General features: G+C 37.2%; 1 protein-coding gene across 3 annotated transcripts in view; it reads right to left on the reverse strand.

Moving 5' to 3' along the window:
• The window catches only part of LOC103603332 (ecotropic viral integration site 5 protein homolog), a 142,876-nt gene that overhangs the window by 37,980 nt on the left and 87,638 nt on the right, over positions 1 to 17,258 (reverse strand). The window lies entirely within an intron of this gene.

The raw sequence follows: 17,258 nt of genomic DNA on the forward strand, positions 1-17,258 counted from the left end.
ATATATACACAATGGAATACTACTCAGCCATAAAAAAAAATGAAATTCTGCCATTTGCAGCAACATGGATGAGCCTGGAGAAAATTGTGTTCAGTGAAACAAGCCAGACACAGAAAGAGAAATACTGCTTGTCCTCACTCATAACTGGGTGTGAAGGGAAGGAGGGAGGGAATATGTTGAACTTTCAGAAGGAGAGAACAAACCTAAAGATACTAGAGATTGGGGGAAGGGAAGGAGGGGAGTTAGGGAGTGATTGGTCAGGTAAGGAGCATAAAGAATAACCACACATTATTAGCCATCAAAGGAATATACATTAAAAGCACAATAAGTTGCTACTTCATACTTTCTAGGATAGCTATCATCAAAAAGACAAACAATAACAAATGTTAGCAAGGATGTAGAGAAATCGAAACCCTCATACATAGCTGGTGAGAATGTAAAATGGTACAGACACTTTGTTTTATTTTGTTTTTTTATTGAAACAATTGATTATTCATATTTGTGGGGTTCAGAGTTGACTATCGGTATTTGTGCAGAATATGTAATAAAATCAGGACAATTAGCATATTCATCATTGCAAGACATAATCATTCTTTGTGACCATTAACTAATTTTTCCCTAACCCCCTCCCTGTCTCTAGTAACCACAGTTCTGTTCTCTTCTTCTGAAAGTTCAACATATTATTGTGATCTTTTCTCTTTTTTTTCTTTTTCTCTCTCTCCCTTTCCCTTTCCTTCTTCCTCTCTCTGTTCCTTCTTTCTTAGCTCCCACTTATGAGTGAGGACATGTGGTATTTCTCTTTCTGTGCCTGGAGTATTACACTTAACATAATTTTCTCCAACCTCACCCATGTTGGTGTGAATAGCAGAATGCCATTCTTTTTTTATGGCTGAGTATATATACCACACCTTCTTTATCCAGTCATCAATAGATAGACATTTAGGTTGGTTCCAACTCTTGGCTATTGTAAATAGGTCTGCAATAAACATGAGAATGCAGGTATCTCTTTGACATGATTTCCACTTCTTTGAGTATATAAACAGTAATGGGATTGTTGGATCATATGGTAGTTCTATCTGTAGTTGTTTGAGAAACCTCCATACTGTTTTCCATAATGGGGTACAGCCACTTTGGAAGACAGTTTGGCAGTTCCTCAAGACAGTTAAACACAGAGTTACCATGTGACCCTGCAATTCCACTACTATGTATATACTCAGACAAAGGAAAATATATGTTCGTAAAGAAACTTATCCATGAAAACTCTCAGTAGCAGTAGTTATGATAGCTAAAATGTGGGAATAAATCAATCTCCATCAACTGATGAATGGATAAATCAAATGTATTATCCATATGATGGAATATTATTAGGCAATAAAAAGTAATGAAGTATTGACAGATGCTACAACATAGATGAACCTTGAATACATTATGCTAAGTGAAAGAAGCCAGTCACAGAAGACCACATATTGTATGATTCCATTTATATTAAACATCCAAAATAGGGAAAGCTATAGAGACAGGAAGTAGATTAGTGGTTGCCTGGGGCCAGGGGAGATAGAGGCATGTGGGGAAATGGGGAGTGACTGCTAATGGGTACAGGATTTCTTTTTGTAGTGATAAAAATGTTCTATAATTGATTGTGGCAATGGATGCATTACTCTGTACATATACTAAAATCCACTGAATTGTAAACTTTAAATGGGTGAATTATACCAAGTGGTAATAGTATCACAGTCAAGTTGTTATTTATATATATAAAATCAGACAGCCATTGTGTTTATGTTTCTAATGGAGATGTTGCCAAATTAAAAATAAGTACTTCTCTATTTAGGAAATGTAGAAATAATTTTTAATTAATTTTTAAAAATTCACCAACAACATAAATCTTCTATATCCAATTTTTCCTCAGCAGAAAAGACATGGTGGCCACCTCTTAAACTTTCATTTTAAAGGGGCAGAAAACAACTGTAATAAAAAGCATAATCCTTTAGACTGAAGATTTAATAAGTAAAAAGAGATGAATGCATTTATGATATTCACTTTTTTCAGAAACTATAACTCCTGATGGAAAAATAATTTTAAAATATACATAATATACACATATAACCATACAACCACACTATTTTGTCACTGAACACAAAATAAGCTTTCAAACAGACAATGTTAGTATCCGTCTCTTCCTCATTCTGAGGTGCTTACAAGCTGCTCAGAAGTTAAGTGCTCAAGTTAAGATTGGGCACTTGCAAACCACATGACCTAATGAATGCTATCTTATCATATCACAGGTTCCTCAGACTGACCACAACAACTTAAATCAGACAGGCAGCAAAGTAGCTCTAAGTCTTTGACACATACTATGGGTATGACATTTTCAGCTGTCCAGCTTGTAGGGAGTGAAAATCTGATTACCTCATGTCCAACTGCATCGGTGAGATATAATTCATGAAAAGCACATGATTTACTGCACTAAAGACTTCTAGCCACAATTTAAAATGTTGGGTTTTTATAAATCTGAGAGAAATAGCTATTCGTCTTTTATCAATTGCCCTTGAATTGAAACTCAGTAAATCAGTGGAGCACATTTTCAAATGTTCCTAGTTTGAAAAACTGTCAATACGATTTTATTGTTTCTTTAACTATCAGAATTTTAAAATGAAATTGATCTAAAAGAACACCTTTAAAATAATTGACTACATTTCAAAATCCTGGTATAGTTGGAGAAACTGGACTTTTGCATTTAAGAATACACAGCATTAAAAAACAAGTGTGAAGTATTGGATAGCTCAGTGGATAACAGCAGAAGAATATCTAATTTAGACTGAAAAGTTTCAAACTGGTTTTGAAACACACCGTATGGACCAAGACCTCAAAAGGCACATATTCAAAACTATTTCAAAACATAATCAAGGAAGTAGGTTATATTTTATCGATTTTCTCTTGTTTGATTAAGAAAGCTTTGCATTCAGCCATCAGGCCAATCTCTATGAACACTATTTTCAGTACCACATAATAAAAACAAACTGAGCAAGAGAGTTCTCTCTCTCTGGTTTCAGAGGTGCCCTTCTCTACTGACTTCCCTTCCTACTTTACACTGCTCCTTCTCAATCTCTTTTGTGAGTTCTTTATTTGCCTCTTAATCTTTGTACATATGCCTCTCTGCTTGAAATACTCTTCTACTCTCCTTCCCCTGGCTGTCATCTACTCCTTCAATACAGTTTAGGCCGCTCATTACCAGAGACTTTCTGACATGGCGCCATGTGGTTCTACCATAGCAATGCCCATACTAACTGCCTTTCTCCATCAGTCTGAACTCCTTTTTACATTTTTTTCTATTTTTCATTATTTAAAAAAGAAAAAAACCCTTGTGTCTAGGGCTGACTCTCAATAGATTGCAGTGAGGGAATTGCTCTGCTATGTACGAAACCCTGACCCAGAGGCAGGTCATCTATGAATGGTTTAGCACCAGATCTCCCAGGAACATGAGCTGTGTGCTGGACAAGGGGGCGGCCCCCTTTCTGGCCACTCCCAGTTTCCCAGGACCAGCGGCTCTCAGCACTGGACCCTGGTCTTGGTGCGCTGCAGGGCACGTCATGCTGGCACTGAACTCCTAACAACAGGGACTATGATGTTTACACACCAAGCACAGCACTGGGGTGGAAGGAACATTAAGGACCATTCAGTATAACTGCTTTGGGATGAAGAAACAAGGCCTAAGGCATGCCTGGGAACTAAAAGATGGTCAAATGTTCACTGATTGAATATATGAAGTGAATTGACATCCTAAAGTCACATAGTTAGTTGGTGACAAAGATGGACCTAGAATCCAGGTCTCCTGACTCTGAGTCCTCTGTACTAAAGATGACAATTTCTCAACCACCTGTAATAAGATGGAGAACAAAGATATGCAAAATCTAGAAACAAAGCTAAACATCAAATTTTAAAAAATAAACAAAACTCTAGAACTGCTATTAAGAACGATATAAACTGCACAGCTATCTATTTCTCCCCCTCTTCTCCATTTGTGAACGTGTTTAGAATTACTGGCATGATAATGAAAGGAGAAAGCAGAAGTTAGATGACGAGTAGGAATAATCAGCTTTTCAAAAAATGGAAGAAATTTTAAAAATGAACATACTCAAGACTTGAAACCTGAGTATCTAAGTTCACCAGGCTTTAAAACTGTAGCTCATTTTAGCATCCCATATCAATTTGAATAAAACCTTCAAGCACATCCTATTAGTATCACTCTAAATGTTGATAAATATATTTAATACTATAGTCATCCTAAAAGTTTACATATAACTCAAATGGTTTTATACATTTATATTTCATTTTCCTTACATCTAAGATCTAAGGGTATGCTACTAGTATGATCTCTTCATGGGAACAATGAGAGAAAGAGAATCTATTCCACCCTTATTGAATTAAATCTTCTTAAGAACAGCTATTAAAAACTATAAAGCCTGTCAGTGAAGGCTTCATATCTCCATTTCCTTCAAAAAATACTTATTACCATCTGCCTTAATTTCTCATAAACCTAGTGGTATCATGACTTCCAGTTTTCCTTGAAGTGGTTTCTTATGGTTTATGTTTCTATCCTAATTGTCATAGAGTAATTGTTGGAACTATCTTTTAAGAAATTTACTGATCAATACTAATAAACATTGTTTCAGTACTATACATTTGAAATGTAGCTATACTCATGTACTGTAAAGTACTATTTAAAAACTTGCTGGGCCGGCCCGGTGGCGCACTGCTACAGTGCGCCACTTGAGAGCGTGGTGGCGCTCCCGCCGAGGGTTCGGATCCCACATACAGACCGGTTCCCGCTCACTGGCTGAGCGAGGTGCGGGCGCAGCGCCGAGGGTTGCGATCCTGTTGCCGGTCCCGGTCCGGTACGGGCGCGACACTGAGGGTTGCGATCCGTTGCCGGACACGAAAAAAGACAAAAAGGAAAAACAAAACAAAACCAAAAAAAAAACTTGCCATCTAGTGCCAGAAAACAACAGAAGTGCTCAAAGACTAATGAGGTCATAGAAAAAAACAAAAACAAAACCAAAAAACAACAAAATACTGATGCCAGTTTCAAAGAGTTCCCACTGGCCAAATTTGGGACAATCTGAATATCAATAGAACTGATTGAATCCATGCGTTCACAGAACTATGCTAGGACTTTCAAAAGATCCTAAGAAATATGAGGCTGAATACAACACAATCTTTGCTATCAAGTAATTCACAATTTAGCTTGCCCCTGAGCATCAGGGAGAATATAACAATCAATAATTAGAATTTTAAAAATTAAGTGCTGTGTTCTCTCTTATTTCTGAACTATTAAGTACTCACTATAAGTACCAACCATAAATCTTTATCAAATTAACTTTTCCACTTTTCCCCACCAGAAAGGAAGTTCCTTGAGAGTAAATCTACACAATACTTCCCATAGCGTCTAGTACAATGTCAGAAAAAAATTCCATCTAATGCAGCTCAACATCCAAGTCTGACATTATAATTCCATCTGGTTCTGTTCCTTGACTAGTGTGATATATTCCTTGAGGATATTTATTTGGTCCTATAATTCTGAGTACCAGATCCAAATCCCTAGTTTTAGGTTGATTCTGTATTCTCTAATTTGGCTGCTCACTCAGACTTTATTCTAGAAATCCCTTAAAAGATAAGGTTTTATTAGCGCCCACTGGAAACTGAGGCAGAACCTGAAGTGTCGAGTCAGACAAATTCCCCAATCTCGAGTGGAAGAGAAGTCCAGAACCTGCTGCATTAAGAAAGGTAAAGAACATGAGGTGAGAGGAGATTTCTACTAACTACATGTTGGGTTCTCATCTGAGAAAAGTAACTCATTTTAATTCAACTAAACAAATATTAACAGAACTCCTACTAAGTTTATTATGTGACAGTTAAGTGGATCAGCAGGATTATGGAAGGGCAGCTGGATACGGTACATCAGAAGCCAAAATGCCTGAGCATTAGTTCCATCTCACCTACTAATTAACTGTGTAACTTTGGGTAAGTCACTTAACTCTTGGGACCTTATCTTCCTCATTTTTCAAATAAAATACTAGACAAACTTTAAGAACATTTCTGGCTTAAGATATGAATGTCTTAAATCTCAGTTTTAAGTATTTTACATAGTGATATTATTCCAGACATAAAAAGTTGTACATAGTAAAATAATTTTTTAAATCTATAACTTCAAGTAAGATAAACTGCTTATACAAGATAAATGGGAACATATAAGAGGAACAGAAGCAATAGCCATTCATTTAAAGAAGTCATCAAGGGGCTGGCCCATGGCTCACTTGGGAGAGTGCGGTGCTGGTAACACCAAGGCCACGGGTTTGGATCCCTATATAGGGATGGCTGGTTAGCTCGCTTGGGAGAGTGTGGTGCTGACAACACCATGTCAAGGGTTAAGATCCCCTTACCGGTCATCTTTAAAAAAAAAAAAAGTCATCAAGAGTTTTTAGGGACTGGCCAGTTAGCTCAGTTGGTTAGAATGCAGCCTTGTAATACCAAGGTCACGGGTTTGGGCCCCCATACCAGCCAGCCACCAAAAAAACAAAAATGAAAATATCTTTAAAAAAAGAATGAGTTTTAAAAATATAAATGGAAGTTGTAAGATTAAAAAACTGTTAAACATTTAATTTAAGGGCTTTAAAGTGATTTTCACAGGAGGACAAATAAAATCTCTCACTATCTACATGGGACATTTTGGGCAGTGAAGTAAAGCTATTTACTTGCCCCTCAGGCTTGTGTGAATTGCTCCATAGTATTTTACATTGCTCTAATTGGAGAAAGAATAAATTTAAGGAAATCATTTCTTTTATTAAGAAGCTGCCACACTGAGAAAAGTAACGCTTTCTACTGTAAAACCATACATGAGATAATCTTCCAGCCAAGATGGCAGAATAGACAGTCCCCAGCATCACTCTCTCCCACAAATCAACCAATTTACAACTATAAAAAAGTAACAACAGCCAAGCTGGGGCCACTAGAGCTCAGGGGAAGAGGAGGAGAGACCTCCGGAGTGCATGAAGGTGGGACAAGCCAGGATGAGAGAAAGAAAAAACCCTTTTGATCATTTTGTGCTGCAGCAGCTGTAAGGCTGGAGCTGCTGAGTGCATGGAGCAGGAGCTGGCAAAAGCCTCAGCTGTGCCCTCCAGATGAAGTTGCTCGGAGACGGCAGGGGAGAAGAGGCCTTGGTGGCCTCCAGGCCAGCAATACCACTAACAGGGTTCCTGTGGACCCACATAGGAGCAAGGAGTCACAACAACTGAAAAAAATGAGCCACTCAGGCTGGTGAGTCATCACAAGGGACCAGCACATGGTCCATCCCATGGGAAGTGTTTGCAGCACAGGCAGTGGGGGAGACAGGCCTACCAGGGGAACACTGGGGCACAGCAAAGACAGCTGATCTGCACCTCAATCAGCGAAGGACCACTCAGAGGAGACCGGTCAGGAATACAGAATTGCATGGGGGGGCAGTTTGATGATAAGATTTTGGCCCAGATCAGAGTTTCTACACAATCCAGGTGCACTGGGTTTCTGGAGAGCCAGAAGTACCTATAAAGTCAACCATTAAAACCTGAGCTGCACAAAAAGCCTTCCCTAGGGAATCAGCAGCCAAGCAGGAATTTAGCTAAACCACACAGCTCAAGTACTGGTCTCCACGGGAAGTTCCCCCATTTTAGAAGTAAGCAAAGGACAAAAAATTAGTTCCAGCCCCATCCAGGGTCCTGAGGCACAGATCTGGGGACTGGACCCCCCCTCCCACAATCAGGCACACCTCCAGCACCAAGGAGCATGTCAAAAACATCACCTCCATGTTGGTGGCCCACCACAGCCACCACAATAATCACAGCTGCTATGAAAGCGGCTAGACACCACAACCAATGTGCAGATGGTCCACCAGACACTGGAGTGCACTGACACTAGGAAAGTCACCAGCATAGACCAAAGAAAAGAAGAGGATGTCTCTCTCCACAAAACCCATTCCAGAGTGACAGAAGGAGCATCTGCTCTATGATAATATTGCGGGAACTGAACACACCTCTCAGCATTGGAAAGATTATCTAGGGAACAAATCAATAGCGTAACCATTACTCTTTCAGAGGGAGAGAAGAAATCTAGGGTAATTAGAGAGGGGAGGGAGAGAGGGATGGGGAGACATTAAACAAGGGGCATAAAGAATAAGTACAATTTGTAACAATATATATGCTAGTAATATTGATTTGATCAACATATGTCAACACTGAACCCCCAAAATATGTATAAACAAATATGATTCAATAAAAATTTTAATAAAATTTTTTAAATAAATAAATAAATAAATAGAACTATACATGAAAGGTTATAACTCCATACATTGAAGTTTTTCTCAAACATCAAAATTTTTTCAAAAGTTAAAATTCAATTATCGGTAGCCATCAGTATGGATAGAAAGTACTATTTTTGATTCTTATTTCTATCTCCAGAAGTAGACTGTTGCTATCAATGTTTTTGTGGGTAAAAATGTCAATTTTATTTCTGGGTACCACTCTGTAAACTAGGCAACATACTTGGAGCTTTGCAATATCTATAAGGAAATAAGACCAGTAGAAACAGGCAGTACAGAATAAGTATGCACTTAAAAACAAATGACTAAGTGCATTTCTACCTTTAATATTTTGATTTTAATCCCTAGATGAAGATCAGTGTTGAATGAGTCTTTAAAAAAAGATTATATATAGTCTTTTATATAATAAATTCAAGTTCACATGACTTTATTAGCTACTTTTAAATTGAAAACTACAAGGATAAGGGAAAAAAGATTCAAAGAATACAAAAAGGTATACTGTCTTTTGATTCTTAAAGTTCCTTATTTCAAAAATTCCAGTTTAACAACAAAGTAAGAATGCATATTAAAAACTATATTAAGAATGTTGAGGACATTAAAAATACTTCTTGGTAGATATTTAATTAATTCCATGTCTCAGGTGTACATAAACAGTTATCAGAATTTAAAAACTTAAGGAGTACTCATGCATAAACAGTTTCTAAGCCAAACATTACTAAGAGTTCTGTTTAGATTTCCTTTTGTTTACTCAATTTCCTAATTCCCTACTTAGCTGGTAGAAATAATATAAGAAGATTCCTATGACATGTGATAATTTAACTTAAAAAATTGCCTCCCCAACAAAGGAGACAGGATGCCACATGACCTTCTGAGTAATGGAAACCAATACAATAGTTATTCCTAGAAAGAAAGTTGGTTCTAACTACCTGAGTTGTATGTTGTTTATAGCATACTATAAGAGTTTCTCTTTCTTTCTTTCTTTCGTTCTTTTTTTTTGTCAGCCTTGTCCTGAAATAGCTAACATTTCTCTAATTTCTTTAGGAAAGGGATCTCAATAATGTTCAGTGACAGAACATTTCTCCTCTCAAGTTCTTTATTAAGTCATCCATCATTGGTGTCATCCACCATAAGTGGTGAAAAATCCTGAAGAAATCTTTTTTAATGAGTTTATTCTTCAGAAAGATTAGGGAAATTTAAAAAATCTAATTAAAATAACTATGCTGAAATGCTCTCTTCTTCATTCTGGGGACTTCTGAGTCTCCTTACTCCCCAGTTTTCCTCCTGCCCCTCTGGTGGTTTTGGTCTCCTTTGGAGGCTCTCTTGACCTTGAAGGTTGAGAGTATCTCAGAACTTGTCCCTGGACTCCCTTCTCTTAGCATACAAATGCCATTGATATGCCAATGACTGCTACAACTATTTTTTAGCCCTGACCTCTCTTCAGAATTCAGACTGACATATCCACTGCCCGTCTGATATCTTCATCTGAATGTTTCACGGGAATCTCAACCGTAACATAAAAACAGAACTCCTGATCTTCCACCTTTCCTTAATCTATCTTTCATTAATCTTCTACTTTTCCTTAATCTTAATGGCACCAACCAACCATTCATTCTATTGCTCCAGCCAAAAAATCTATGGAGCCATTGAATGCTTTCTCTTATGAGAGAAACATACCTCTAATACATCCACATTGCAACATTTCCCCTTCTTCCATCAGGCCCCTCTGCTCTTATTTGGATTCTAAGAGACTCCTAATGAATGTCCTTGTTTCCATTCTTTTCTCTCCTATAATCAATTCACCATATGGCAGGCAGGGCAAATGAGATCACATCACTCCCTGCCTAAAACCATCCAAAGGCTTTTCCACTATACTAAGAATAAAACCCATACTATATATCCTGGCTTACAAAGCACTATATATGATCTGACCCTACCTACCTCTCTAATCTTATACTATTTTTCTCATCCTCCACTACACTCCAGTCACACTTGCGTGGTTTCTGAAAAAGGGCACTTTATTTTCTTCTACAGTCTTTGTGCTAGTTGTTTCTTCTGTCTGGAATGTTTTTTCCACTCTTATTCACACATCAGGAAGTTTCTTACCATTGCTATTGCAGCTTATAAGTTACCTTATCTGCAAAGCTTTTCACAAACATCATTTATTCATTAAAAACATTTTCACAAGGACGGAACTAGTCAGGCAGCAGCCCAGTCTCCTCCACATGCTCCCTGCTCCCTGGACCACTTCCCCCTCCTGCCCACCTGTCTAAGCACAACAGCCTCAGGGCGTCTGCCCCCTGCTTGTACAGAGCCCATTACTGGGACAGTGCCCTGGCCTTTGCCAGAGGAGGAGGATGTTCTCAGATTCAGGCCCGCCACAGGGCAGGGCTGTCAACCCCTGAAGAGAACACTTCTCATCCATTTTGTCTCTTCCCACCTTCCATATCTGGACACACACACACACACACACACACACACACAAACAAACACACTCACACCCGAAGTGGGGACAGGGGGACAGCCTGGCTAGCAACCTTGGGAACATGTAGGTTCTGCCACCTCAAGGTACATCCATGTTGAGGGAACAAGCCTGGCAGATCAGAACCTCAGAAGGATAGTTTTGTACCTGGACAGACAGTGTGCAACTTCCCCTTCCACCCCCAACTCCTCACATTTCACAGGCTTCCAGATACTTTCCCTTTAAAACACTGGAACACTAGAAGAAAAATGTAACGATCCCTCCAACAATTAAAAGAAAAAAAAGAAAAAGGAAGAAACTACAGGAAGAAAACTACAGACCTCAAAATTTCATTTTCCTCCCACCTCTGCTGGGTAACTAACAGGTGGAGGTGGCCCTTGACAGCAAAATAAGGATGCCTAGGGTAGTAGCCTGAGAACCTGTTGAGGTCCCACTTAGGTCCTGTCACCAAATTCCCCTTTCCCCAAGAAAATCGTTCAAGCCCTTGGTAGGGAGAGTGGGGGGGCAGGGGGGCAGATCAGCCTGGATCCCGGGCTGCTCCAGAACACACTACATTGCTATAAAAACGCTAAAAAACAAAATTTTTTTACAAAGTAACTCCTACATGCCAACATTGTTCTAAATGCTGTGGAAAGTTACTCAGTCTCATTAGTAATCAGGGAAATGCACATTAAAACCATAATGAGAAACTTCTTCATAGCCACAAAATGGCTAAAATTAGAAAGACTGACAATTCCACATGTTGATAAGGATGTAGTACAAGAACTTTCTTCACTGCTCATGAGAGTGTAAATTGGCATAACCACTTGCCGCAATGTTCTTAACAGAACAAACCAGAAATAACCCAAATGTTCATCAACAAGATAGATAAATAAATCATGGTATGTTTTTACAAAGGAAAATTATACAGTAATAAGAATAAAAGTCCTACAGCTGCATTTTAAAATGACACAGTAAAATCTCACAATGTCGAGCAGAAGCAGCAAGGCACAAAAGAATACATATGAGGGGTACTTCAAAAAGTTTGTGGAAAAACAGAATTAAAAGATAATACAAATCTTTCCATGAACTTTTTGAGTACCACTGTACTGAAGGAAGCCATTCATATAAAGTTCAAAAACTTAAACTATTGTACTAGAGGTAGAGATCATGGTTACCTTTGAGGAGGAGGGAGTGAGTAGTTGCTGGGATGGAGTATAAACAGGGATCTGGGGTCTATTTCTTGGATCTGTGTTATAGTTACATGGGTGTGAACACTTTGTGATAATTTATTAAGCTGTAAACTTGCGACCTGGGCATTTTTCTGTATATTATGTCTCCATATAAAAGTTTTTTAAAAAGAGGTTTTGTTCTTTAAATTGTTTAATTTTTATAATTATGAATCCGTTTTATTATTGAATGCTAAGGATAATAACCAGGGAACTCATACAAGGTCTCCTTTATAAAGAAGCAATCGAGAAATTGCTGTTTAGTCTTAGTATCAGGAATAGTTGTAGCTATTCTAAGTAATTAGTCTGTTTTTATCACACAGACACACTGAAAGGTTTAAGTGACAAGATGTGTTGACTGCTGAAAACCTTAGAGCCAAGTCTGAGGCCAACTTACAGGAAAATATAGATATTTTTGTGGTATGCATTATTTTTTAATAAACAAAAAGACTTATTCATAACTTTCTTTTCTGAATTCACTTAAAACAAAAAAACAATTCACCCCAAAATAAAACCCTTTCCCACACTGATTCCATCAACTATGACTCAGAGTATGCATTTTTGTACTGGTCTTATTCACGGTTCCATATTATATTCCTACAGTTGTTTTCCTTTCCTTTTTCTCACAAAATTGTAGTTTGCTATTTTGTAGCATTTGTAAATTTCCTTAATTCTATCTGGAACAAGGAAGGGTATTAATAAATAAAAATGCTTCAAAGGTTTTCTTTCCTTACTTTCTTTTTTTTTTTTTTTTTTTAAGACATATGTAGTTTGTTTGGTTTCGCTTCATTCTAGTTTAATACATTGCAGACTGGTTCAGAATTCCCGGTCCTGAATTCTAGCTTCTGCTACTTACTAGGTATGTGACTTCAGACAAGTTACTTAACCTCACTGAGCCTGTAATATGGGAATAATAATAATTTTTACAGTTTAATTATGAAGATTAAAATACTTATGCAAAGGATCTGTAACTGTTTTAGCAGCTACCACAGAGAAATCTTAAAAACAGGGAAAATTTGCTCTACATAGAAAAGCTGATAAGCAAATAGAATTAGAATTACTTTTGTGAGATTTTTAAGGAAATAAAGCACATCAAATCTACTAAGACATCATAAAAATTCAGCAAAGCTGTTTAATGGGGAAATAATTAATTTTTAGTATAAGTGAACTATCCTTAGTCTGAAATAAATTTACCTATTCTTAGAACATCTATCAGAACTACAACCATCACATCACTATCAAGAACAAATGAAAATATACCTGTAATCCAAAAATATTTTCAAATCAGTTGTTTTGTATGCATTTTCCCATGAAAAAATACTGTAAATGGTAGCAAGACTCCAAAGACCCAGAGAAGTCCAGTTAACTGCTAATTTGGTTGAACCATAGGACTATACTTCCCAAGATGTCTATACAGTACTTAAATGAGTCCTGAGTTCTTTCCTTTAGCTTGTAAACCAGAACACCTTTCTGCCTTCTTCTATCTTCCTTTCCTAGCATTTATACAATATTGTCTTTTTTTTTTTTTTTTTAAAGATGACCGGTAAGGGGATCTTAACCCTTGACTTGGTGTTGTCAGCATAAACCAGAACACCTTTCTGCCTTCTTCTATCTTCCTTTCCTAGCATTTATACAATATTGTCTTTTTTTTTTTTTTTTTAAAGATGACCGGTAAGGGGATCTTAACCCTTGACTTGGTGTTGTTAGCACCATGCTCACCCAGTGAGCTAACTGGCCATACCCATATGGGATCCGAACCCGTGGCCTTGGTGTTATCAGCACTACACTCTTCTGAGTGAGCCACGGGCCAGCCCCTATTATTTTTCTTTGGTGGTCAACAAAAGTAGAGGGTTTATTACTTCCCGGAACCTTCCATTTTGTTTCATGTTTCTGATTTAAATGCTCCAGATGTCTAATCGGCCTGATAAATATTTCATTTTACAAAACCCAGCCCCAGATGTTGTTACCATCTTATCCCTGTATATGTGAAAGGAGACTATATAACATATGTTGGTTTGGCTTGGGGTGGTAGGGCTTGGAGTCATATAGCCTGAAATAAAAAATCCTACCTCTATTACTGACTAGAGTATGACTGGGGGGCAGTTATTTAATCCCCTGGAACCACATGTAAAATATGAATGATAATGATGCCACCTACATCATAGGACTGTTGTGAAGATGAAAAGAAATAGTGGAAGGGCTGGCCGGTTAGCTCACTTGGTTAGAGCATTTTGGTGATAACACCAAGGTCATGGGTTTGGACACCCATATCAGCCAGCTGCAAAAAAAAAAAAAAAAAAAAAAAAAAAAAAAAAAAATAATGGAAGTACAACACTTAGTACAGTGTTTGGCACAGACCAACTGTTAAATGAATGGTAGCTATTATACTGCTACACTTTTCATAACGTATTGCAATTTGTTTATTTGTATGCCTATTTCCACTGCAGACCGTGAGGCCCTTGACGGTATGGACTGTGTTTCACTTTATTATAAAGTATGGACTTTATTTTCACTTCTAAATCCAGTGCCTGGTATATAGTAGGTGCTCTGATGATAGATGGGTGGAAGAGACCCAGGAAATCTCTTGAATTGGAGACCCAGGTTCTTTTCTGTATGGACTGGAGGTAGCAAGTAAGGGAGAATTTAACCACAACTCTTGCTAGGTCTGGGGAAGCAAGGGTTTCCACAATGGCTCCTGTGAAGATCTTGGCAGGGTATAAGAGGCTCCAAATTAAAAAATTTCTGTGGGAAGCAGGTTAAATTAGGAGCAAAACTAGTCAGGTAGTAAGGGTAGGAATTGCAGGGGATGGGTGTCAGAGAAGGCACTAGGATGGATCAGAGTTAGCAGCAGGAAGTGAAGATAAATCTCCATTTGTAACAAGGAGAGATACGGAGTTCCTGTGGCTGCATCAACTGCAGAATTCACTTTCTGGATATGTGCAAATTTATGTTGTCAGGAACATGGGAGGAACAACATAGTTAAAATACTGCTAACTGCCATTCTTAAGATTTTAGATATTGATGACATGTTGTCTAATCTAATGTCTGTGTAACCAGCACAGGAAAGAACAAGCCAAACTGAATTCAATCCAGGCTCAACCATTTACTGCTTGTGTAATGCTTGTCAAGTTACTTAATCATTATGAGTCTCAGTTTCCACACCTACGCAACTACCTTCATGTGGGATTGTTAAGAGAATTAGTAATAATAAACATGAAGTATCTGATACAATAGTTGGCCCACATGGGTACTCAATAAATACTAACTATTATTGTTATTTTTACAGATCAATGATGTATTCAGCCATTCATAAAAAATAACCTGCTCTTCATTATTTCTCTTTACTATTTTATTCCTCTTTACTATTTCATACAGCTGACTATGCTAAGCGGTCACAGTTGTTATAACACTGTTGTATATTCAGGAAAATGAATCTGCAAAGTTTCTCTTAACATTTCCTTCAACATTTACAGAAGTACAAAAATCATCTAACAAAGTGACTATTAAGAGTCACATGCCCAAATACAACCTTAACATTTCAAAGTTAATTTTCATGTTGAAAGCTAAAGATTCTGGCAAATCCTAGCATACAGGCAAATGTTAAATTTGAGAGATTAGACTGACTTTGGTTTTATTTTCTCCATTGTGAAGTGCTATATCAAAGAAGAAAAACACTGCAATAAAAAAGTAACACCTTATTTAACGCTCTTAAAAAAGCTGGCCCAAAAAGTAGTGATTTTTGTAGTAAGTCTACTACAACCAGTATCTTGGTTTAAACTTTCACTTGTTTTCACTTATCTTCTCTTTAGTGATATAACTTTAAAACAGGTGAATAAATTAAAATCTTCCCAGAAAGCATAATAAAAAAGAACCTCAAACCGAATACCCATAACCATTTCACATAACCTAGTAAATTTAATCTCTTCTAGCTTTGAAGATTCACCATAACCTGGTTCTACTCAGTCTACCCATACTTCCCATAACTCACATTAATCCTTCAGTCTGGCCTCCTCTAAACTCCCACCCCATGCTCACTCTCATCGCCTCCGAACCTTTTTGTGTGTAGTCCCCAGCTGCACTGTACTCTTCCCTCCTCTCTACCTGACTGAATCCTGCTTAAATCCAGGATTTTGGCTAATCTGAACTGCACAATTAGCATCTCATCACAAACAGTTCCAGTCTTTAATTTGTACAATCTAGCTCTTTATTTTAACAGTATAAAATTCTACCCTGTTGATTAATTTTCTTTTCATGTTTGTATAAGAGACTGCTTTCTTAGGCCACAAATAAAAAACCGACATTGAAGTTAAACCTCATGTGATTATTTTTCTGCCAGTCCTGACAGGAAAAATTAGTTTGTTGGCTGATTTTCAAACTACTTTTAGAAATAAAGTCAATCTATGTATAATTTTCTTAATTCAGCAACATTAAAACTTTCTTATCATTAGATGTCAAAACTTTAAATTGGAGATTGCTTTATTTTAGTCACAATTTTCTTTGAGGACAACTTGGAACACAAAACATAATTCCAGGGTTCTCAAAAGAATAAGAATTTCTAGAATGCTTATTTGTAACTGTTCTTTCATACATGACAACATATAAAAGCAGATTATAAAAAATACATACAAATCGGTAAATATTATATATAAGATCCTGAATCACTCAAATAATACCATGGCTGAAAATTAATATTTAAAAGAATGATCCCCCAAATTTCAGGACAAATTAAATTGAACCACATCTAAGATTTATCATTTTTGTTTGTTTCGGTTCCTCCTTATTCAGAATTTACTCTTAGATTGACTACCTCCAGGAGCTATTACCCAAAACACTCAGACTTTAACTGAAGGGTGTAACACCAGGAAAAGGTAATGTCTAAACTTTTTCCTCTGAGGTTTAAAATCATTTAGTGGCCAAAGTGAGTTTCTTGTTTCTTTCTTCTTCTTTTTTTTTTAAACAAATGAGATTTATGTTACACTTTCAAATCTAATCACTGTGAATAAACATAATTTTACAAATAATTCAAAATAAGAAACATGCTTTTCCTTTCATGTTTAGCCAGATATTTATCATCAGAAAATAATAAAGGACAAGGAAACTGACCTAGAGCCACATTAACAAAAAGTATCTCTCTTATCAGAACACATTAGCTTAAGTTGCTCAGTATAAACCTATGAAAACCCTGAGAATTTCATGAGTTGGTTCTCACAGATTCAAGGTA

Source organism: Galeopterus variegatus, unplaced genomic scaffold, assembly GCF_000696425.1.
Source record: "Galeopterus variegatus unplaced genomic scaffold, G_variegatus-3.0.2 Scaffold4551, whole genome shotgun sequence".
In the NCBI taxonomy this organism is placed as follows: domain Eukaryota; kingdom Metazoa; phylum Chordata; class Mammalia; order Dermoptera; family Cynocephalidae; genus Galeopterus; species Galeopterus variegatus.